The sequence below is a fragment of the Hylobates moloch genome, unplaced genomic scaffold (genome assembly GCF_009828535.3).
Source record: "Hylobates moloch isolate HMO894 unplaced genomic scaffold, HMol_V3 SCAFFOLD_5, whole genome shotgun sequence".
In the NCBI taxonomy this organism is placed as follows: Eukaryota; Metazoa; Chordata; class Mammalia; order Primates; family Hylobatidae; genus Hylobates; species Hylobates moloch.
In genome coordinates, this window is record NW_026652280.1 from 50,252,517 (window position 1) to 50,278,893 (window position 26,377).

General features: G+C 34.3%; 1 long non-coding RNA gene across 1 annotated transcript in view; it reads left to right on the plus strand.

Moving 5' to 3' along the window:
* LOC131383458 (uncharacterized) overlaps positions 1 to 26,377 on the plus strand; it is a 91,446-nt gene that overhangs the window by 28,753 nt on the left and 36,316 nt on the right. Inside the window, exon 2 of the long non-coding RNA XR_009213499.1 lies at positions 11,140 to 11,220. This is a non-coding gene — a long non-coding RNA (uncharacterized LOC131383458). The remainder of the gene's footprint in view (positions 1 to 11,139; positions 11,221 to 26,377) is intronic.

A 26,377-nucleotide genomic window follows, 5' to 3' on the forward strand; every position in this document is an offset into this window, starting at 1 on the left:
AACAACAAAAATAGAATTTATTAAAAAATTAAAATTTCTGCAGTTGAAAAATAAACCAAATGAAAAATTTACCAGAGAGTGTGAATAGTAGATTTGAACCAACAAGAGTCAGCAAACCTGACGATAGATTGATAGAAATAATGCAATCAAATGAATAAAGATAATACAGTAATAAAGAAAAATAAAAGCCTCTGAGAATATAGAACCCCATTAACCACATTGATACACATAATGGGAGTACCAGAAAGAGGAAAGAGATAAACAGAAAAAAAAATATAACAACTGAAATTTCTGAAATTTGATTTAAAAAATGTATATCTCCATAACCAAAATATTCCACAAACTTCAGGTAAGATCTGGATGTAGATACAAGAAGATCCACACCCAGATTGTCAGTCTGAATGTTGAAAACCAAAGATCTTGAAAGTAGCAGGAGAAAAACAATTTATAACATACAATGATACAACACTAAGAAAACGATTGACTTTATTAGAAAAAAATGGAAGCTAGATGACAGTGAGACAATACATTCATAGCACTTAAAAACTTAAAACAAAAACAAAAAGCTGTTCAACTAAGAATATTATGTCAGCAAAACTTCATTTCAAAAATAAAGGTAAAATAGAGGTATTCTCAGATAAACAAACGTTCACAGAATTTGTTGCTAGCAGACCCATTTTTAGAAGAATGCTAAAAGATTTATCAGGCTGAAAAATCAGTGATGCCAGACAATAATACAAATAAACAAGAAGAAACAAAGATTTTCAATAAAGGTAATTATGGAGGTAATTATAAACACATTATAATTGCACATTTCTGCTCTTAACCTATTTAAATGTAAGTTTACAAAATGACATTCATATAATTGCATTTTTGAGTCTATAACATACAGAAATAGAATGTATTTTACAAGAATAGCACAAATGGAAACAAAGATTTCTGGAATGAAAAAAATTGACACCAGATGGTAAACATGAATCTAAATGAAAAAAATGAATTAGAAATATAAAGTGTCAGGCCCCTGAGCCCAAGCCAAGCCATTGCATCCCCTGTGACTTGCACTTATACATCCAGATGGCCTGAAGTAACTGAAGATCCACAAAAGAAGTAAAAATAGCCTTAACTGATGACATTCCACCATTGTCATTTGTTCCTGCCCCACCCTAACTGATCAATGTACTTTGTAATCTCCCCCACCCTTAAGAAAGTTCTTTGTAATCTCCCCCACCCTTAAGAAAGTTCTTTGTAATCTTCCCCACCCTTACCCCCACCCTTAAGAAGGTACTTTGTAATCTCCCCCACCCTTAAGAAGGTACTTTGTAATCTCCTCCACCCTTAAGAAGGTTCTTTGTAATTCTCCCTACCCTTGAGAATGTACTTTGAGAGATCCACCCCCTGCCCCCCAAAACATTGCTCCTAACTCCACTGCCTATCCCAAAACCTATAAGAACTAATGATAATCCACCACCCTTTGCTGACTGTCTTTTCGCACTCAGCCTGCCTGCACCCAGGTGATTAAAAGCTTTATTGCTCACACAAAGCCTGTTTGGTGGTCTCTTCACACGGATGCACATGAAATAAAGAATGAATAAAAAGATTATTAATATAAGAAAATATATAAATACATGTATTTGAGCTTCTTTCCTCCTCAGCTTCTTCAAAAAACATATACCTATACTAGTAATATTTATGACAGTGCATTGCTGGATTTATAATATCTAAATATGTAACATGTATGGCATTAATATTTTTATAATAAGATAATAAGAACAAAATGAAGAGAAGGAATAGGGCTACACAGAAGAGTATTTTTTGTTTTTTTAAGAAATGTTAAGAAATTAAAGAAATTTTTCTTTAAAAATAGAAAAAAATTACACTTCTGTGTAGCTCTATTTCCTCTCTTATTTTGTCCAGACTGGCCTCAAACTCCTAGGCACATGTGATCCTCCCTCCTCATCCTCCTGAGTAGCTGGGATTACAGTTGCTCACCATTGTGCCCAGCTCAGAAGTGTATTTTCTATAGCACACTGAAGTTGTTGATATAAATCTGATGTAGATTCTGACATGTTAATTCACACACACACACACACACACACACACAGAGAGAGAGAGAGAGAAAACATTAGAGCAAACATCAACAAAATAATATAACTTAGAAATCAGAAATCATTAAAGGAATAAAAAATGTTACTTCAGCTAATATTTTAGTGCAAAAAAAAGTTAGAGAATTAGAGAAATACACACACACACACACACACACACACACACAGAGAGAGAGAGTCAAGAGACTCCTAGGTTAGAGACAGACTTCTAATGGCTAATAGAAAAGCTTGCATTGGTCTCTCATGCCTAGATTCCCCATGAGACAACACCATGAATGCAGATATCACCAGTGTGTACATTAATGTTTGTAGCATAAAAAAGGAATTCCAAAATTAGGAATCGCAGAATTTATGTAGGTCAGCTGACAAATCTACCTCTACTTCACTCTGAAGAGAGAACAACCCTTAATCTGAAATGTAAAGAAATCTTCCCAAGGTAGAGAACTAGTCTTCAGGTTTGGAAACCCTAGAATATAAACAAATGGCTTCAGGGAATTGGGAAGTGACTATTAATTAGAAGCAGATTTATTTTGGGAGTGACACAAATGTTTTAAATTAAAACTTGGTAATGATTATGTAACTCTGTGATAACACTAAAACCATTGAATTGTACACTTTTATATGGTGAATTAAATTACCTGTCAATAAAATTTTTAAAAGTAAAAGGTATGTCCTCTAGTAGGAATTTCTCAATTCAGGGACACAGATTAATATTGGTGTGGAGTGAAATATAACAAAGAATGAGGTTTATTTTCAAACTAAACATATTCAATTTAAAAGATATGAGGAAAGAAAAATAGTTTAGAGCAGTTTGAGCTATGTCGGGTATGCAAAATTTATTAGGCCCAAAGAAACATGAGTATGGGACTTCAGACTCATGAAGTCTCCATGACTTCATGAGTCATTTTCCTGGAGGCAATTGTTTAAATGCATTTGTTCCTGACTAGCTGCCTCACCCATTGTCTTTATGTTCTAAACTTATGATACAAAAAGCATTGTATAGCCAATCAATAGTTGATGTTATTTTAGTGTACATTATTAGTAAATAACTTAGGAACTGCCTCTTCTTTTTCTTTAAAAACCTACTTGAAACTGCTGCTCTGAGTATATATTCAGGACAACTTGAATATGTGCTTCTGAGTTATAATCCTCAAACTTGGTCCAAGTAAAATCTCTACTTATATTAATTTTGACTCAGTTTTTTCCTTTAGTTTGACATATCTTATTGTATTTTGAATTTAATTATCTCCCAATTTTGTGTGTGTTTGTGTGTGTAAATATTTCTTTTGTTTTAGTATATGCTTATATGAATTAAATGTATTATTAAAATAAAAATGGAAAACGTTGCATATATCCCAAATGCTCCTTCCACACCATAAAATAAATATATTTGCAAATACGGGGCCTATCAATTGTCCAAGGGTAAAGGGTACTAATGTTGACCTAAAATTTTTGTAACTCAGCTTCTGTTTTACTGAGACACAGTAAAAGGGCTTTTCTTTATATTTTTCTCATGTAGAATTACGAACCTTTTATGCACTAAAGGTCTATGCTAAGTACTATGAGTTGATGCACTTCTGCTCTTTCTATTTTGGAATCATCATGGTTAAACAGGAAAACACATGAGGAAAGGAGAAAGAGATGGAGAAAAGTTGTTTTCTACTACCCTCTCCCAAAAAGAAAATGGCTAACACCTCCTGCTGTGTATAACAGAGCTTGCTGAATTCTAACTGACAATTCACAGAAGAGCTTTCTGTAAACAGGAGCTTAACATTTAACTGCTAACATAAGAAATTTAGAGTAAATTGAATTTTCTATGGCCTCTCAGGTCCAGCAATGGAAATCAACAAGCTGAAGAAGCCATGCTTAGCTGTTGCTAAGTTACAGTGGATACCTATTGTAATGCGCGTGGATGTACATTAATTCCAAGTACTGTCATTATGCACTGTGGTAATACAAAGAAGAACAAATAGATTTAAAATGATTTTTAAACTCTTTAAATTAAACAGCAGTCAAATGTTTTTGTTCTTTTTTTTTTCCCTTTGTCTTCAAGGTTTTTTTGTTGTTGTTTTTATTAAAACTTAACAGTAAGAGAAAGAAGGAAAATGTGGCCTTACAGGTAGAAATACACTATGTTTCTGCCTATAAAGCAACAAACTAGAAAGCAGTTCTAAAGAGACATAATATGTGCATATATACAATATAAGTGGAGATCATATATTTAATAGTTTCTTGGTGTTCAGTGACAACACACAGCTAATACTGAAGCTTACTTAGAATAAGGTTTATTTTGAGACAGAAATTTATAATTTCCCCCTGAAAACCAATGACTATAACTCAGCTATCCAAAGTTCCAAAACCAAGAAAGAGAAAATCGTTTGTACATCATTTGGCAGCTAATATTCCTTACAATATCTCTTCACTCTAAGGCCCAAAAAGCTGACATAATTTTCACATTTTCTAAGAATTTTGAGAAGATATTTAACTCATAGCTTTAAAAAGACAAACGCTATTTAAAACAGCATTAATCATTATTGATGAAGTGTATTTTACATGCAATATGCTAAGCAGTTTACTTAAGTTCTTTCTATATAATGTATGCTATAGTACATATGTCTTTACCTATGTCAATACCACAAGTATAACTAAAACTAACATAAAGATAAACTTGATATTAATTCATAATCTCTACTCACTGAGGCCAGTATCCTTTTGTTCTTTTTTTCTGGGTTAATTTATTCCTGCCGGCCTGCCATCCCATTTTCTATAGCATCATACTTCTCTGGACTTTATTTTAACTGTTGTGTTTTCTCATAGTCAGTCATTCAATCAATGAATAATTGAATACCTAACAGATGCCAGGTGTGTGCAAGGCATGAAGAAAACATTGGCAAATAGTATCAGAGTTTCTGGCTTCTAAGAGCTTGTGACCCTCCCCAAAATTAATTAAATGATTACACAAATACATATAAAAGTGTGCCTATAATAAGTGTTATGGAGAAGTTTAGGGTGTCATGAAATCACATGCTAGAGAAGCTTGAGCCAATCAGGAAGATCAAGAAAAGCCCACCAAAAGTAAGAACTGAGATGGGACCTGTAGGATGAGAAGGCATTCAATCAGGCAAAGTGAGTAAAAACAGTTACAATCACAGGCGTGGGAGTGTATGTGTGGCATGATGAGGAACAAAAATGAGGGTAATTCAAGTTGTGAGTGAAAGGCTGATGTGAAATGAGGCATGAGGCTAATGGAATAGGGACCAGTTCACATAGTGCCTTGAGCAGCATGTTAAGGAAATTGGTATTTATCCTAATAACTATTGAACTTTATTAAAATAGTGTAAGCTGTGTTCGGTAATAGAGTTGGAAAAGTGGGAAAATAGGCCACGCAAGGTGGCTCACGCCTGTAATCCCACCACTTTAGGAGGCCGAGTTGGGGTGAATCACCCGAGGTCAGGAGTTTGAGACCAGCCTGGCCAACGGTGAAACCCCGTCTTTACTAAAAATACAAAAATTAGCTGGGCGTGGTGGTGGGCACCTGTAATCCCAGCTACTTGGGAGGCTGAGGCAGGAGAATAACTTGAACCTGGGAGGTGGAGATTGCAGTGAGCCGAGATCGTGCCACTGTACTCCAGCCTGGGTGACAGAGGGAGACCCCACCTCAAAAAAAAAAAAAGAAAAAAGAAAAAAGAGGGAAAATGAATAAATATGGACAAATCTCTTGGAAAGGTACTGTTTTAATGTAGTTTAGAGTGAACAATAGTTTGCATTAAGGTGGTGGTAAGTTCCGGGTAAGTAGAAAGATTTGGAAAACATTTAGAAATTAACATAGGATTTAAGGTGTGGGAGAAGGATGTGTTAAGGATGACTCCTATAAAGATTCCTTTTGCAGATTTTGGGGGGTATGAATAAATTTAGTTTTCAGCACACTAAGTTTGAAGCACCTTTGAGAAATCCGAATTGAAATGTTTAGTTCAACAAGTTCTAAACTAGTGGTTGAGTTATGTCAATTGCGGAGATGTTGGTAGAAATTGAAGCAATGTGGATGCCATACATTATAAAGACATTATGAAGTGAGAATAGAGCAGATCTGGGAATAAACTTTGAGTATGTCAAACATTTATTGACCATATACAAAGGGACATTTCCAAAAGAGGAGCTAAAGAATGAACAAAGACGTCAGAAGAAATTTAAGAAAGTGATGTGTATGGGGGAGAATATATCAAGGAATTAGAGTTTTAAAATGTTGGATGTTACGAAGATGCCAATTAACATGAGTACTAGAAGATTCCTATCAAACTGAGAGACAAGGAGGTTAGACATCAGTGATCATAATAGATTTAAAAAATCAAGTAGAAACAGGAACAACAATCATTTTCTCACACTCATACTTGGGGTACTCTAGCCTTCACTCGCTTCATCATACTGACTCTTACTGGAAAAAGCTTAGTCCTAAATGAGAAATATAACAAAAAATAGCAAAAAGTAAATAAAATATAATTCATTATTTTATTTTTTTATTTTTATTATTATTATTACTATCTGAGACGGGGTCTCGCTCTGCTGCTAGGCTGGAGTGCAGTGGTGCGATCTTGGCTCACTGCAACCTCCGTCTCTTGGGTTCAACGGATTCTTCTGGCTCAGCCTCCTGAGTAGCTGGGATTACAGGCGCCCACCATGCCTGGCTAATTTTTGTATTTTTAGTAGAGATGGGGTGTCACCATATTGGTCAGGCTGGTCTCGAACTCCTGACCTCGTGATCCACTCATCTCGGCCTCCCAAAGTGCTGGGATTACAGGTGTGAGCCACCATGCCTGGCCTCATTATTTTCAAATAAGGAGTAAATAAAATGTGAACAATAGGTGAGATAATAGATGTTGAAACTGCAATTATTTCAGGAAAAAATTAATTGATTATTAAACATGAGAAGGTAAATGTAAAAAGTGGCACATTCTATATATCTCTACTTGCTAATTTAGTATTTTGCCAAATTGTGTCTTGGAGAAAAATAGCAATAATTTTCTCAATATAAATGACATCAACTGAACATTTTATTTTTCATATGCTTTCTGGTGAGTTTTGAAGGCTCAAAACGGTCATATGCACATTTTAAAAGAGAGAAAATTGGTACATTTTATGTATAATTTTTCCTTTGCAGATTTTGATATCTAAACTTTATTGTAAAACTAAATTCTGGAAAATATTAGAAATAGTCAAAGGAAAATCACACTCTCTTTCTGGTAAAATATTCCATATAAATTAGTAATGATACAAAATTTTCCTGAATTGTCACTACAATAGATGCTGCCACAGAAGAACAGGGTTTCAGACAGAAACCTCTGACAGCTCAACTTCCCATACATTTAAGATGATGCTATCAGTCAGATTAAAATAAATCTTTTGTATCCTCAACCTTTGTCTCGATGATAATATGTCCTTAACAGTGTGTAGTCAGGCAAAGATTTTCCAAGCAACACAGACACAATGCATAATTGTTACATCACTAAATACTATGCTTGTCAGAATTATAATCTAGTCATTTATGGCTTTTAAACTCAGCTTCATAATTAATTTTACTGTACCAGCTCAGATTAATGGATGGAAAGCCCTAAGATTAGTTTGGTCTAATTAGCATTAGTGCCCACTTGTTCTGGACTAACCTATCTATTAAGCATTTTTATTCCTTAATCGTTATAATATTATTTATCTCTTCCCTAAACACACACATGCACACATGCGCGCACACACACATCACTTTTTTTCCCTTTAATAACCACCTTTTCTATTATTTTTCCTTAGAATTTCAAGAGAGGGAAAACATAGGTCCAAGTGTTGTATGTGTTAAATTTATTCTTTGCTCTAATAATGGAATCTTGGTGTATTTCCATTACAAACACTACTTGCTCCTTAGAGCATTGACACTTAGAAATTCCTTAAGTGTACGGAAAGTCATGCAAGTTCACAAGTGAGCAGAAGCCTTGAAAAGTACCCTTTCTCTGTCATTCTTATTGACACATATCCATCAACTCTGTCTTGAACAACAAATAACACTGCATTATTTCTCTCTCTAACAAGGATTTCCGTTTCAACAATCCGATGAAGCAAAGTCCAAATCTAGATGCAACTGACCAATACCAAAGACCCAAATTATGGGAAATAATAAGAGGTGCTAAGATTTTGGCTAATTTGACACCTTTTTAATTTTTTTAATGTCCTCCAAAATGACAAGCTTGATTTGACATTTCCATAAAATGTAACTTCATTATCCATTTTTAGCTTATTTTTCAGATATTTTTACTATGACTATCGTTACAATATTTGTAAATATTTACTTTGGCACTTTCTTAGTAATATACTTTTTATTGTAATGTCAACCTTATTTCAAAATATTATATGCTATGACTCAGAATGTAGTAGAGGCAGATCCCTCCATTTGTGTGTCGTGATTACGAGAGCAATTTTAAAAAATTAAATAGATCAGATAATTTCAAAGAATAAGCCAATAATTTTCATATTTCTACAAGTTATAATAGAGCAGTATTGATTCTTTGTTATTGTTCCCTTAAATATTACAAGTTAAAAATATAAAACATTATACACAATAAGTTGTTTCTTTTACTCTCCTATTCTTCCCCTTCCCTCTTTAGAGGAAACTATTATAAATTCGGTGTGTATCCTTCCAGTGTGTGTGTGTATGTGTGTGTGTGTCTCCATAAATATATAGCTTTTTGGAGAGTATATTCTTTATTGTCATGAGTGACATATGACAATATTTTATCTAACTCAGCACTGTTTTTAATATCTAGACATAAGGGTAAATATAGGCCTAATTTATAGATCTAGATTATTCATTATAATTGTATGTTACTCTTCCATAAGCACATACTACAATTTATGTAACCCCTGGAAGTTGGAATCATTTCTGATTTTTCATCATAATAAATAATATTGTAATAAATGGATTCCCTTATGCCCGTGCACATGAGTTTCTCTAAAGTAAATAGCCACAAATGGAATCCTGAGTTATAGGGTATATTCATTTTCATACATATTAGATATTGCGGAACTGCAGGGGAGAAAATTTCACTTGGCTTAGCTGTAAGAAAATTATTGCCTTTTCATACTTAATGTCTTTGCTAACATATATAATCAAAACATCTATGGATCAGGATTTAAAACCTTTTTCTGTCAAGAGCAAGGATTCAATAGTTACAATTTGATCATTTAGTGGATAAATAGTAAATAGTTGGCATTGTTTCCAAGGCTGAAATCTTGATAAACATGAAGCAAGCAAAAGTGAATAATAATTTCATAATTTTATATTGCTAAAATAATAGTCTTTTTCTATTATTTTTGTATAACCAAAATCTTATATTTATATGCCATAATTATCACCTAAAATTTTATATATTTATACATATATATGCATATTTGGCTGGAACCAAATAAACTAACAATTCATTTTAGCTATAAAGTAAAACAACATTCAGGCAACATAAATTATTAATACTTTGGGGTACATCACTGTTTCGTATTCCCCAGAATGAGTATAAATGTTTTCACACAGGAAAAAATAATGCCTCAGTACTCACAGTCATTTTTAAAATATATTACCTATTACCACTTCCCATTTATTTTTATCTACAGCCATTCTACTCCCTCTAGTATTAGAATGTTTCCCAAATATAAGATTGAATTTTTATTTTGTTTTTAAAATTGGGTGATAATATATTTTGAAAATGTGATGTTGCACATGATGAAACGATTTCCTTGCATACTGACACTGACATGTTTAAATGTAGGTTTCTTTTTCTGCCATGAGCTTCAGAATTTCACCTGATTAACAGGCAAGAAAGATACTTTCTCTTTGAATCCTGATCCTATCATTTTTTGGTTTACTCAAATGGTATATATTTTAAACCAAACTAGTGTTTTTATCCTAATTGGTCATCTGTCTCTCTCATTTTCACTAATATCATCCTCTCCAATTAAGGAATATCAAACAAATTCTTACTTTTTACCAATATACAACCGTCATCATAATTATCCTCAATATCATTAGCATAAATTAGGTGATTGACATTACTTGACTTCTGCCCTCTTTCCTTTATTTCAGATGGTGCACATTTCATTGTTCATATGTACATCAAAATGTATGCTGGTTTGGTTTCAGGCAGATTTCATTTTGTGTTCTTTATTACAATGCCCATCACTTTACTCCTGTATCCTGATACTCACTTCCAATATATACTGACTTCTTGACGATAGTGGATTCCTAAAAGCTTTGGAAGAAATCATTTACTTCCTCTTTGCAGTGGCTGGCCATGCAGTCCCAGTGAAATCAATCTATGTTCTGTAAATAAATTGTTAATAAACACACTTATTGGCATCAGCCACAAGAATAGATAAAATCCCCAGCCAATTATTCCATTGTTCTAGGAATTGCATAGTTGATTTGCAGTCAGGTACACCCTCTTGATAACCTATGTAGGTTCTCTGTAGGAATGCTTCCTGAACTGCATACACATTGCCCCATTACAGAAAAAGCCCTGGAGCAATCCAAAAGTCTCTGGTTCCTGCAAAGTCAAAGAGAAAGCTGCAAGTCATCAAATCTTGCCCCTCCTTCCTAAGAGATGTAGAATTTGTGGCTAATAAAACAGACCTTTTAAAAAATGAAGAAAAAAAGCAACTTGTATAATCAACATTTATAAATTGGATCAAGAGAAACATATGTCTTTCTTTTTGTCTTTTTCTCTGCAACTGTTTCCAATTCCACCTGAAATAAGATGGAAAATGCCAATGGGTTGCTCCCCATGAGAGCAGTGCCAGCCAGCAGTCTAGAGCACTGGCTTCGAGAAGTAGGGGCATGATCAGAAGGGGCAGGTGAGGGAAGAGTGGTGTCGGGTGGGCTGTATGCAGAAAAGAAAAAAAGAGAGAAAGAGAAATATTATTTTACTGGAAAGTGTCGTGTAATCTCCCATTTCTGGTATTTAGATATGGATGTGCTAATTTTGTTTTTTTTGTTTGTTTGTTTTTGCAGTATGGTTTAAGAATCTTGTCTTCATGATATTGACTACAGTAATTACAACATTTTGGTTAACAATGGATCACCTAAACAAAGGTAGTCCCATAATATTATAATGCCATCTTTTTATTGTACCTTGTCTATGTTAAGATATGTTTAGGTAGACAAATACTCACCATTGTGTTACAATTGCCTACAGTAGTCAGTACAGTAACATGTTGTATAGGTTTGTAGCCTAGAAGCAATAGGCTATGCCCTACAGCCTAGGTGTGCAGTAAGCTATACCATCAAGATTTGTACAAGTGCACACTACGATGTTCACACAATGATGAAATTGCCTAAGGACTATTTTCTCAGAATGTATTCTTTTTGTTAAGTGATGCATGACTGTATTTAAAACATACTATGCTCCCTTTGCAGGTAGCCTACTCCGTGGCCAATTTTGTGTGTGTGTGTCTGTGTGTGTGTGAATATTGCATGCGTTCCCCCCCAAAAAACAGCTTTCTTTGTTTTTCAGGTTAATGTGTGAGCGTGTTCATAATATATTAGTCCAAATTTCATTTCTTATTCATACCTGTAGCACCTTTACATATTAAAAATAATTGTTATCTTTCAGTGTTTGAGAAGGGCATGTTAGAATCCCCCACTTTGTCGTAGTTCAGGCTTCTCTTCTAGGTTCTAGAATTGTTGCTTTTTTCAATTTTGGGCTATTTAAAGGAGTATAAGTCGATTTTTCCATTTATTGACATGTACTGCTATTCTTTGTCTCTTCTAATGTTTTTATCTCAATTTTCTTTGGCACTTAAGGCTTTCTTTTGGTACAGGTTTTTCTACCTTTTTAATTTAAGCTTTTTATGACGCGCTTGTTTAATCATTCCTAGCAAAATAGTATTAGATTATATTGTTGATGCAATGTAAGGGTCCTCCCTCAGTCTAAGTTTGATGTATTTACATTTCTTATCATTTTTGTCATATTAAAAATTACTTCTGCATCCTGGCTAACATGGTGAAACCCTGTCTCTACTAAAAATACAAAAAATTAGCTGGGCATGGTGGTGGGCGCCCGTAGTCCCAGCTACTGGGGAGGCTGAGGCAGGAGAATGGTATGAACCCGGGAGGCAGAGCTTGCAGTGAGCTGAGATTGTGCTGCTGCACTCCAGGGTGACAAAGTAAGACTCCATCTTAAAAAAAAAAAAAAAAAAAAAAAAATTACTTCTGCAATCTTATTTTGTGCTTAATATTGTGTCTTTTCCTACCTTCCACTATATGAATCAGACTTTTGTTTCTGGAACTTAAATCTTATTAAAATGTACTCTTACTTAATTTTCTCTTATCATTTTTTATGCTCATCAGTATCTATGACTTTCATTAAATACACATAGATGTGCTGCAAGAACCTTAGTATGTTCTCCATTTTACTGAATTACCGAACCCACCCTCCATCTTTATTCTAGAAAGTTAAATCTATATTGAGAATACATTTATTTGCCACTCAGATTTAGATAGTTTATTAAGCTATTTAATTCCTTATGCAAAGTTCTTTTTCCTTATCAATTTGAAAATATTAGTCTATATTCTTGCATTCAGAACATTGTTGAAAAGTCTGATATCAATTAATACCTGTCTCTTCCTAGGAAACTTGCATTTTTGAGTGATTTTTAGAATGCATCTTTTTTTTATTTTAATTTTTTCTGTAATTCCTTTGCAGTTTGGAGTGATTTTTTTTCTTTTTCTTATAATATAACTTTGAAACTCTACATAACTTTTCAAGTAAGACCCAATATCTTTATTTAATTCAAGGAAATCTTTAATTATTATTTCATTAAATATGTTAACTTCTTTACCTTTTTTCCCTTTAAGACATGAATTATGGATACATTAATATTTCTGCTTTTTAATCTGTATTTATCTATCATCTTACTTTTAAGACTTTGGTCTTTTTAGATATTTTCTAGAAGAGTGCTGGACCTGATCTTTCCCCTAAGTAAATTGTTTTAGGTATAACTATTACGCACTTTAAGTATACACATACATATATACTGATTTATATAACACACATCATATGTCATTGATTTCAACATGCAAACATTTCCCCTATTTCTCTGAAAGTGAGATACATCTAACAATTAACATCTCACACTATCCCACTGTCAGGTACCAGTCATTAAATAGTTACTACTGCCTATGCTTGCATGAACTAGGTCATAGGTGTTCATAACACTGTGATTAAAAAAAAATTCTCAGTGCTATTAATACTACACATTTGGGGTTTAATTTCTTTGTAAAATTTAAAAATATTACACTATAAACTGACCTTAAAAGAAAATTTTCTGTATATACAGCAAGGCATGGGAATCAGGTATTTGTCTTTGAAGGAATGAACACAGTTTCATAATGCTATCAGCACAATAACTAAATACTTTAAGAGACCTAAGAAGGGAAGACGACTTCCAGTAAATGAAGCTATGTTGTATTTTGTAACTGAGTTATATACAAAGGCTTATAGAACACAGGCTATATCAGTCATGGTTCTCCAAAGAACCCATAGAATGTATACACAGAGGAAGAAAGAGATGTATTTTAATGAATTGGCTCATGTGATTGTGGGAACTGGTAAGTCTGAACTTTCCAGGGCAGAGTCGCAGGCTGAAAATTCTGGCAGGGGTTAGTGTTTCAGTCTCGAGCTGGAAGTCTGGAAACTCGGGCAGAATTTCTATTGTTGCAGTCTGGAGGTAGAAATTCTTCCTCTTCAAGGATCCTTGGCTTTGGAATGATTTAATGAAGTCTACCCACATTATGGAGGGTAACCTGCTTTACTCAGTGTATACTGATTGAAATGTTAATCACATTTAAAAACATTTTCAGAGCAATATCTAGACTAGTGTTTGACCAAACAGCTGGGCACTATAACCTACTCAAATAGACACATGAAGTTAATCATTATACAGGTCAAGCAGGGTAACTGAAGGCAGGATACATTGTCAAATCCCTAATAATTCATCAGAGAAATTTCAAAATAATGAGAGGCTGGTGTGACCAACTCAGAATTAGGTGTTGAACATCAGTTTTTAAGAAACTTTCTGCTGACTTTAAACAAAAGTTAAACTTTCTGCTGTTTACTTTCCAATGGTGTATTTCAACAGTTTGGGGAAAATAACTATGTGTTTAGTAAAATTTGAATAATTGCAGATAAAATCTTGGTGTTCGTACATAGGCTTTGAGCCAATACTGTGCTTGCTGAAGATCCTAAGCAAATCAATATAAAACCACAGATTATGGGCAATTTACAACATAGTATGTCTAGAAGAGTTTTTATCAATAAGTATAATAAAAACTTTAAAAGATAAAAGATAAGTATAACAAAAACTCTAAAGGATAATATGTAGCATTTTTTCTTATGGAAAATAAGATAATAGTAAATGATAAAATAAATAAAAAATAATAAATGATGCATTCTGCAATTAAAAGCAACTTGTTCATAACTTTTTATTTCAACTTCATATTTCCAAGACTGTCATTTAATTCTGATAAAAGTTATTTTAAATTCCTGCTGTGTCTGGCCTACTAATTTGTCTTCTTTTTCTGTAAATGGTTCAATTTTCTTTCCGGAATTTATGAGCTACATCAGGATTTGTACCCGTAAGTAAAAATGGAAAATCTGTATCTTAACTTTACTCCTCCAGAGGAAGGAACTTACAGCGTAGGGGATAGGGTGAGGGAGACGTAGTATATGTCAGAAAAACAGAGAGCCTTTGGGGTAGCAATTATGTTCATTCACTCCTTGCCTTCCTCACACCTAACAAGGCTACAGTATCTACAGAAAATCTCCCCAGAATTCTTCACAGCTACTAATGTTTTAGATGGCTGCTTCTCTGGGTTGTAATTCACTAGCTTACTGAGTTGGGGATGAATGGGAGGTTGGGTTGATATAGAGGTGAGGCTCATATTCTGATGGTGTGAACCATGACAATTATACCAATTGGGAAAATGTGTTACCTGTTGGTAAGCAGATGCTGTTTGAGTCCCCCATCTACCCCAGTCACTCAGAATCTCCCTCATTATCCAACAAGCAGAGAAATACTGGCTGGCACAGAAGGGATCTCCATGACCAACTACACCATTTGGATTAGTCAGGAGTGGAACACAGCGCATTTCTCCATGGGTCATCACTACAGCCACTGTCTGTTCTAGCTAATCAGTGATTACACCTTATCAATTATTAAATATTTTGCTTCTGAAAGTGGAAGAAACAACCAGGGCTATGTAGCCTTTTATGCTTTTAATTGTATGCTCCTTACCCCATCCAGGCTACAGCATTACTTCTCAGCAGATTAAATCTTACCTCTGGCTCCGTATAATTTTCAAGTGATCATCTTCTCTTTACCCCTAATTCTTCATTAAAAAAATAGCTGTACAGTAAGCATTGGAATCAGCTGTTTTCCATCCTTAAATATGTTACTTTTATAGTATAAGTAAATAAATAATTTTAAATGTTTAACATTAACATAAGAAATACAATGTTTTCATTAATCTGAGTCCTTAATCAATTTCACTTTATTTTTATAGCTATTACACAATGAGTGTATTTTGTCATAAAGCTCTTTTGTTATGTTGCAAAGCTCTAAATTCATAGGTGCTTTACATAAATATAAAAATAAAACAGCTTTCCTATTTGAACAACCCTAATAAATTATGTAAGTTTTGTTGCCTCTTCTCATACTGACTTGGGCAAGCAGAAAGTGAGTGTTAATCTGACAGGAGTATTAGATTAGGGTGTGCATATTTGTTCCCGATGGCAATGGCAATACATTTGCTAGTGGAAATAGGAAATTGGAATAAAACATATTGCAAATTTCTAAACCTATCCAATCTAAATCACCACACTTAACATTTTCCAAGTACTTCAAGAAGTGTAGTATATTAAAAAGAAAATATTGCTACCAATAACTCATCCCTCTCTAATCTGTCACCCTTGCATCACAGTTGGGACTAGATATTTGCCCTCAAGATAGATGTGGCTGGTGATGAGTGTCTTAGGACTCATTTATGCATGGCCATGGTTGGCTCTCATTGGCTCCATCTCAATCACCTCTACAAGGGCATCTAATGAGGCACTCCTAGTTCTCAAGGTGATTCCAAAAAAGCAGAATTAAAAAAACCGCAGAAGTCATAGTCCACAATACTCAGGCTTAGTCCTTTTATGAAGTCTAATCTATTTTTGGAAAGTAATTGGCTTTCTTAATCAGTTTTATATTGGTCCGAAAAAGAGTCTGGAAAAAGAGCTCTTCTCCTGTCCTTATCTCCAAAATGAAGACAATTACAAACATTTTTTAAAAAATCACCTAAGAAACCATTTAAATTCAATTTTTTATTGTCCATAGCTGCCATTGTTAAAGAGGGATAGATACATTGAAACCAAGGGCCAACAGAAATATCATTTCGATAGTTGCTACTTTCCACAGGTACACTGGTGACTCACAAACACTATTTCCAGCTGAGATCACTTTGCCAAACTTCTACATTCTAAATCTCACATCACACTGGATAGGTCCACCTGGATTTCTACTAAAATTAACATTTCCAAACCAAAGTGATCTTTCCCTTTTTAAAACAAATTTCCACCTCCATGGACTCACCACTAGCTACCCATATGCAACCACCCACAAAGGTTAAAAAGCTGAGCATCATTCTTGGACTTTATTTCCTCCTTTTGTTCAATTAACTCTACACTCCTCTGGGTTTTACTGCCTGGCAATGCCTGAAATATGTTTTCTTCTTTCATCCCTTCTGCTACAACACTAATTTAGCTCTTTACACATTTTTGGACTTCTACAATAATATTATAATCTTTTTGCCCTCCAACCTTATTTATTTATTTATTTATCTTTTTGAGACAGAGTCTCACTGCACACTCAGGCTGAAGTGCAGTGGCACCCTCTTGGCTCACTGCAGCCTCCATCTCTTGGGTTCAAGCTATTCTCGTGCCTCAGCCTCCCAAGTAGCTGGGATTAAAGGTGTGCACTACCATGCCCGGCTAATTTCTGTATTTTTAGTAGAGACAGGGTTTCCTGATGTTGACCAGGCTGGCCTTGAATTCCTAGCATCAACTGATCCACCTGCCTTGGCATCCCAAAGTGCTGGGATTATAGGCGGGAGCAACCGCTCTGCCTCCTACCTAATTTCTACTCTCCAAACACCACCATGGAGATCTATTTACAACTCAAATTTCCTCCTTCAGAATTCCTTATTTTTTATATCAGTTTCCCCCCCCAGTCACAGGATACTAAAGTTCTGGAGGGCTGTTGATTGGTGTTCATTAAAGGACAAATACATACATGAGGACAACAAAATAAGTTTGTGAGTGCTCAATATTAGATCTCTCTTTTGTACAGTCACCATACATATTAGCATATTGCAACTTTGGGAAGTCCTGCAGTAAGGACACCTAATTAACTTATTTCCTCCAGCCTGAGAATTTCCTAAAAATCTATGAAAAGAGAGCTTTTAATGAATTCTTATCAGCATTATATTGAGCTCTACAAAGAATATTTGGGAAATCTCTGGACTGTATGATCAAGTCCAAGTTGCTTAAAAAACAAGTTCGAGGCATTCCACATTATGATGTCCATATATCTCTCTAATGCCATCCCCTGCCACTGACTGCTTCAAGCAAGATAGAAATAATTGCTGTCTACCAAGCTGTCTACATGGTGCTATTTTAATTTTTTATTATTTATTGGGCCTTTTCCCATTATCTAGAATGCTCTTTACTTCTTCTCTATCAAATCAACTCAGACTTAACATAAAAACATTCCCTAATGGCGCCACTGCACTCCAGCCTGGGTGACAGAGTGAGACCCTGTCTCGAATAAAACAAAACAAAACAAAAAACCCAAACCAAACAAACAAAAGACAACACTCCCTGACTCATCCCAGGTAAGAAAGTTGCATTTAAATTGTTTTTCTATAATTTCCAGTGCATATTTCTATTCTCAGATTTTTTACATCATTTTCACTAGACTTTGAGTTCCTTAAGGATAGAAACCATCTTATTAATCTTATCCACAATGATTGGATTTATACAGTGACTGGATATAATAATCACCAGATAATTACCAATGAATGACTATATATTTCAAATCATGTAAACAAGAAAAGAATATATTACCAACTAGTTTATTTTTCTATCCAATTTGAGCAATTCTTTGATTGAATTAAATAGTTTACTAACTGCAAAGCCCCGTTCTAGGTGTGTATGTCATCTTTGATTAGAGTTTGTGATATAGCAGCAGAGACACACATGAAAAGAACCAACTCTAATTCAAAGGAAAATAAAATACATGTTACAATGGGAGTAAAAATCCAATTTTTCTGAATTTAATAAGAGGAAGCACATAATTTTTACTTGTTTCAGAGAAGTAATTTCTGAGTTGAGATTCAAATAAAAAACAAGTTTTTCATACTTAGAGAAGGATATACATGAACAAAATTATGGAGGCCTGAGAATGTGTGATACTAATACTGCATAGCTCAGTATGCCTGAAATTAGAATCCATTAAGAATACAATGAGATAAGAGGCTGCAAAGTCCCAGATGATCTGAATGCTATTCTTAGAAGATGATCACGGTTGTTACATTTAGGAAGTACGATGTCAGTTTGGAACAATTTCTTGCTTTCTTTTCCCTCGCTGTAAAAATAATTTATGTAGGAGATAGGTTTTTAAAAGGTATTATGTTTGAGAGCATACTGTATCAAATAACTATATTATTTATTCAATTATTTTCCCTAAAAAGAAAATAAAGAAAAATGGAAATTAACCAGGATAATGTACCATCAAGGAAAAGACCAAAGCTTCCATGATAATTTCATTTTAATTAAAATATTTGCTTGCCTAAGCAGGTCACTTTGAAAGAGACCTCAGAAAAGATATTCTCATTACCAAAAATGACACATCCAGAGATTTCAGAGAGATTTAGCTTGAGAGTTCAAGAAGGATGGAGGGAGTGCAGAAGAATTTAGCATCTAAGAACTAAAGAGTTGCATGTTTTGAAAACCAGATTTTTAAAAAAGGAAGAAGAGGGAAAAAAGAAAAAAAAAAAACTTGCTGTATTGAAATATTGAGGTTAGCTGTGGACAGTAAAGGAATAAAAGACATGAACTAGTTTTCAGCCAAGTACTTAGGACAAAAACTTGAATTTAGATTTTGGTGATATTTTGGACCTAATTTGTAGTAGGGTAAGCAAATGTGAGTAATTTGGATGCTCCTTTTTTTTGTTGTTGTTTTTGTTTTTGTTTTGAGACGGCGTCTCACTCTGTTGCCCAGGCTGGAGTGCAGTGGCGCGATCTCGGCTCATTGCAAGCTCCACCTCCCGGGTTCATGCCATTCTCCTGCCTCAGCCTCCCCAGTAGCTGGGACTACAGACGCCCGCCAGCACGCCCGGCTAATTTTTTTGTATTTTCAGTAGAGACAGGGTTTCACTGTGTTAGCCAGGATGGTCTGGATCTCCTTACCTTATGATCTGCCCGCCTCGGCCTCCCAAAGTGTTGGGATTACAGGCGTGAGCCACTGCGCCCGGCCAGATGGTACTCTTTATAGAGGTAATGAATTGAAGTAGTCCCAAAGAGCAGGACAAGAAAGAAGAATTAAAGTCATCAGCCAGAATTGTCTACAATGGAGCTAGGCAGGGGGCATCAAGAGGTTGCAACTTCAGGTAGCTGTCATCAGCTTCTCCAGAAGTTATTTTTTGTTGTTTTCCCACCCCCAGCCCTCAAGCAGGTGTTATGGTACAGTAGTGGGGGCCAGAATTGCTGTGGAGAAGAAATTGAGGGTAAATTACATAATGAAGGGACTTTGTGACTCTGTGCTAATCTCACCAGGTAAAATTGAGAACTAAACTGATTATCTGAATAATTCACGCAAATAAAAATGCCATCTTTTTACTCTCAGATTTGGGTAAGAAAGATTTGAAAAGAAGTCAAAGAACCATTTCACTTCACCTTTGCAAAAAATGTACAATAAGAAAATTAATATTTTTTAGAAATCTAATAATTCATATTTACAGATTGATTTTCTATTGTTATAAATATATTTTATTCTTAAATGAGAATGAGGTTTTTGAAATAAAATTATGGCCATAAATATTACATATATTTAATACATTTATAGATATCATTAATTGTTTTGTTTTCAAGCAACCGTAATTAATTCTCCTTAGCATGTATTCAGTTATATCTCTTAGAAAAAAACTAAAAGGCATTAAACAACAAGTTATGACTGGACTAATTTATGAGCATTTTGGGCAGACATAGGAAAAATGCCTGATGGTGAAAGGTGCTAATTGTTATGATTGCTTACCAGCGTAGAATTTAATGTTTTATGCAGGAAAATTCAGAGTTTACTTGTGTATTAAACTCATAAAGATTGACTATGTAAACACGTTACATTGTAAGAATATATACAAGAGAGTAGGGATGAGAAATATAATGCTAGTTAATTGTTTTAATTGAAACTGTGTTGAACAGACATTATCAGAGAAGCTTTGGGTAGATTTATGTTTACTAGTGCAACTTTCTGTGATAGGATCTGTTTTAGCCTTTGTTCCTTGTTCTCTAATTTTCTCTCATTGCCATAAAATTTTATTGTGTAAGTTTTATATGGCCTATGCCTCCAGTGCCTTGCCCTTCAGACACTATTTCGATGTATGTTCTGCTTGACTGGAGCTGCATCCTCAGATGCCTGTCAGATTATCAGAGGAGACTCTGGCTTTATTGCCCATGACAAATAAAAGTTATCTCCACTCCTTAAAGCTTATCTGTGACTCTGAGACACTACAAGTTCAACAGCACTCAGATGACAGGAAGCTATAGCAACAATAAGTAGATGAGACAATGAGATTGTAACCATTTGTTTAAAGGATTTAGGTCCTGTTTATAGCCATAGCAAGCCACTATTAATGCTTTATTGTCTTCCTTTAGAAGGACAGATAAGTCAAAAGATAATCTTAAGGTGTGTTTATGAGCAGATAACACCATAGAATCATTACACAAAGGTTTCTTGGAGTTGAAAAGTCAGGGAACCATAGTTCTTAATATCAATGATTAGAGATTAGTTAATTAAAAGTGAACAAAACAATTTACGTTAAAATGTACAACTTTTTATCACTAAAATCAAATAACTTTAGAGTATTTCAGATACTGCCTCTAAAGTAACTTGTATACTATGAATTATATTTTCTATGAAATATAATTTTTCAATTAATGGTTGTATGTGACTGCTGTCTTATCTGGCGTAGAAGAGGAAGCTTCTAATTGGGAAATTTTTTGATTTTGAAACATGGTGGGGGAAATTTATCCCAGAAAAGAGGAGATAGATAAATAAATGTGATGGTGAAACTGCAGTCTGAAGTTCAACTACAGGCTATAGTTCTCAACAGCTTAAAATATAAAGAAAACTATAACTCACATTTCATATTGAAAATTCATTGCCTTATGTCTGAGTTAGAAAGATGGTTTTTCTGTTATGATAATTTCAACTATGTCTTTGTTTACTATATGCCAAATTCTGATTACCATTTCGTATTGGCCATCTGAATGAATCCTCATAATAGCTTATGAGTAGGAAAGATTAGCTTTTATCATTCATGTTTTACAGGTCAGCTAAATCACGTTTAAGTCGTTTACCTAAAATTACATATTATTTAAGGCTAGTGGATCTGGAATTTGAACACAAACAACTCTGAAAATTGAAGTCAGCTTCTGTAGAGATAAATATGTTCATATGAAGTAGACAAACTTAAAGCATACTTATCACTGGTTCAGTAGAAATGAATTTTTCAGGAACCTTGTGTACATTGCCTACAAATTTAACTTTGCTAAAATGAGGGAAAATGAAGAAATAAAATTCTTTAAGTCATGATATGAATAAGACAATAAAATCAACTATAAAAACCATGAGGATATTGTAAGACACCTATTTACAATAGTTGGTTTCAAATTGAAAAACATTCAATATATTCTCCTTAAAAGGTTAATAAAGGAAAATTATGTATTTAGTAGACCTCCATGGCTTGTATAACCTCACGTCTTCCACTGAAGTGGAACACTTACTGATGTACTAAGGCAAAAATACATGTGTCATGTCCAAAGTGTGTGTGTATATATGTGCATTTTGTGTGTGTATAAGTACACACACCCACACACAACATATACAAATACACTTCCTCATTACAAAAAGTCCCTGCTTATTATGTGCACAAGGAATCCCACAACAAATAAATAATTATTCCTGCCAGGAAGGAGCTGTGAATCTCAAATTAAGAATTTTATTGAAAAAGTCCATGGAGTTTTAAGAGCTTAATCTGGATCGTAGCTCAAATGTAGATGTTTTAACTGTGTTATACAAAAAACCATGTGCACTCCTGAGGAAAATAGCCAAGTAGTTATAATAATAATAACAAAGAAGCAACATTGTTTCTGCATACGTGTGTGTGTATTTTTTTTTCAAACATTCAGATAAATGTTTTTCATCATCAGTAATTTTTTTGAACCAGGTATGTGACGTATCTCCCAATATTTCTTCATTATATTCCCTAGAGAGACATTATTTCCTTAGCCTAGGCCCTTAAGAGCCTTTCAACACAGAGTTCTACTTGCCATCAATTAATAGAATTGATATATAAAATTTAACCCATTTTTTAGCTCAGGTTTAAATATATTAATTCAGAAATCTGGCACTAGCTTTTCTAGATTAATGCAAACTACTTAGGTTCATAAATGATATAAATAGATTTATTAATAGTAGAACATCTATTAAACTCAGTTTTAATTGAGCAACTGTTTGCACATTACCCAGTAAAAACACACGATTTACTTTATACTTAATACATTTTTAAAAGTTCAGAAATAACCTTGCTGAGCTGAATTATCCTTCCCAGTGATCAAATGACTTATGATGCAGTAGTTTCTCACTTGTAAGAAGTGAGGCCAGGAAAAGCCTGGAAAGTAAACCTATGTCTATATGAGTCAGGGAAGTTTCACTAATTCTCACAATAAGATGCATCAGCAGCTTTAATTCCTTCTTTAAAAAATTAGTTTATCTATCATGCCTGTAATCTCAGCACTGTGGGAGGCCGAGGCAGGTGGATCACGAGGCCAGGAGTTCGAGAACAGCCTGGCCAACATGGTGAAACCCCATCTCTACTAAAAATACAAAAAGTTAGCCAGGAGTGGTGGCACATGCCTGTAATCCCAGCTACTCAGGAGGCTGAGACAGGAGAATCACTTGAACCCAGGAGGGGGAGGCTGCGGTGAACAGAGATCGCACTATTGCACTCCAGCCTGGGCAACAGAGCAAGGCGCCGTCTCGAAAGTAAAAAATAAAAAAATTAGTTTGTCTAAGTATACTGTAAAAATACACCCATACAGTGATTTCTTCTATTTAAACATGTTATGTAGGACATGGGACAGGGGACATGTTATAATGTATAAAAAATTCTATTAAACATTAATATATTACTGTCTTCTTCAAGATGCCTTAAAATTAAGATAATTTTTATTGCTGGGTTAAAATTCCATCAATTTTAATAAATCAAGAAGTAATGTTTCATGCTCAAAATGTAAGATGATTATCATCTTCAGATGATCCGATACCTGTACATCCTGCAACTGCACTTATGATAAAACTCTGCTCCCTCGTTTTTTTGTAGCTACTATTGAATGTAACCGGGGAAGCAATTGACATAATTTTATGTCTTAATTTCATTGGTATTATATAGAGTTTTTAACTGTTTATATTATTTTGAAATATAAAATCACCCTATACTTTTTAGGACATATCAATTTATAGAGTTGAATAACCAATCATTTTTATGGCTGGAAGAGATAAAATTAATATTTTCAAACTGTTTTCCCAGATTATCTAGGGCTATATAGAATCTGTTAGGGAGCACTGCGGACACCCAAGGGAGGAGGGCTCCCTGTCACTCTCCAATCAGAGCACTTCTGTATAATTGTGTAAATGTGTGTGACTCTTAATTGCAGTGTCCTAATCATGAGATATAAATAAGCCAAATTCTCTCTAGCATTCATTATACACTAAAGATTTGTAAGTCATGGTTTACAAAGAAGAACCCTATCTGTAGACACACACATATTTGTAAAATAGGAAATCTGCTATATATTTATTGATTCAATATTCATAATGTCACAGATTAATGAAATAAACTACATTATATTGTTGGCAACTCTATATTTTCATTGATTAAATTTTAGATCACTTAAATATTCACTCATTTGTTAAATAATCAAATAACTATTTTTTAGAATATTATCGATTTCCAGAATAGGGAGTGTAAAATTTTTTTATGTGAGTCAAATATTGCTTAGTGTGGAAACAAATGAACTATTCATATTTTATCCATCAAAAAATATTCTATTTTATAATAAAAATTAAACTTAAAAACAATTATTTTTGCCAAAATAAATCTCAGTTAAATTGAAGAAATAATTTTTAAATACTACTAAGAGGCCACAGAGATTTGTATTGTTTTCAGAAGCATTACCTAACCTACCCGTCACAGCAGCCTTCAGCTCTGTTTAAGATCACAGAGACTACGGTTAGTGGATCCAGGATCCAATCCAGCCTTGTCTAACTCCAAATCTCATCCGAATTCCACGGTACTTCACTGCCTGTGATTGTGACAAAAGAAATCAGCCAAACCCTAAAGAAGTCTTTGTATCCTACATAGTTATGCAAAAGTGTTTAATAGTGTGCTACAGTATTAGAATAAGACAGTCTGCCTGGCAACCTCTAATTATCCTTCATTATATTAATACATGAAACGGATGAAAATATTTCAGAAAACTACTACTATTAACTGTGTATTATAAGAATATTTTATTTCTTAGAACACAGAACAATGGTACTCTAGAGAAAAACACCTTGTAAGACATAAAGAAAAATAATAGTTGTGATGATCGTGTTAATATTCATTTTTACCTAAACAATGTTTCAGTTATTGTCTCTGTGCAGAACAGATGAGACTCACTTTTAGACATCCCAATTAAGTAGCAAGTAGACACTTTTCCTGAAATGTTTATGAAACCACTATTCTCTCTCTTCTCAGTAATACACCACTGTGGACTGACAGTTCACGCAGAACCACACAAAAGGCAATTAACTCATCCAGCAGAGCACTATACAGAGTCAATTTGTCTGACTTGTATGCATTTGATTTTCAATAGTTGCTATCTGCCAAGAGAGCCTACCAAGTTTACCCTTTAGGAATGGGATAGGGCAATATGATGGCTGTAGGCCCTGAGACTCAAGGATACATTTAGTTCAGGAACTTATGAGGATGGTATTAGAGGAGTAAAGAGTAAGCAGTTAAATTATATTATTTTGAACAAAACAGACTGAAATATTGTATTAAACAAAAAGTATAATTGGCTGTGTAGTCATTGTGCATTAGCAACTCGCCCGTGAGAATTGGTGGATATATAAATATAGCTAGCTAGCTAGACATGCCATCCTCCCACTGTCTCCCCTCAACTATCAAAATCAAGAAGTCTTGACTCATGCAAGGTTCCCCATTTGTGGAGTGAGGGTAATAGTAACACCCACTTTACAGTGTGTTGTTAGCATTAATTGTAAAACACATAGAACAGTACCTTGTTTGTAGTAAGCACTCAAATTTAGCTATAACTATCGGTGTTGTTACTGTATTGATGGTTATGAATACAAAGATCAGTTGTTAAATGGGACTTCTTTGCTTCAATTCCTGTGTATTCCACTCATAATTACAATCATATATAAATAATAAATTGATTTCATCGCCTTAAATTGCCACCCTATCAGTAAACTCTCTAAAGCAAAGATTATGTCTTGTCTGTGTGACCTTCAACCCTGCAGCTTCCAAACTTTTTGACTGCTCTTGATTTCCAGACCTATGCTTCTACTTGTCTTTTGGGAGTTTCCCTATGTGTATTGTGGGTGAATGAGTTTATATGAAAGAGAGAGAGAGAGAGACAGCTAGCTATGCATTTTCAAGGATGTTTGTTATGTAGTGCCCAGCACTTCCAGGTGTTTATAAGTGGGAGGATTTTTCATAATATCTTGTTCACACTAATCCCACTTCCTCAAATTTCAGTAGAGAGCCAAGTCTTACGTGTTTAGGTCTTACATGTTTAGACCCTCCTGTCTTGTGCTTGCATTGAGGATATCTCAACACAATAAGAAGCTAGTCTATAGCTTCT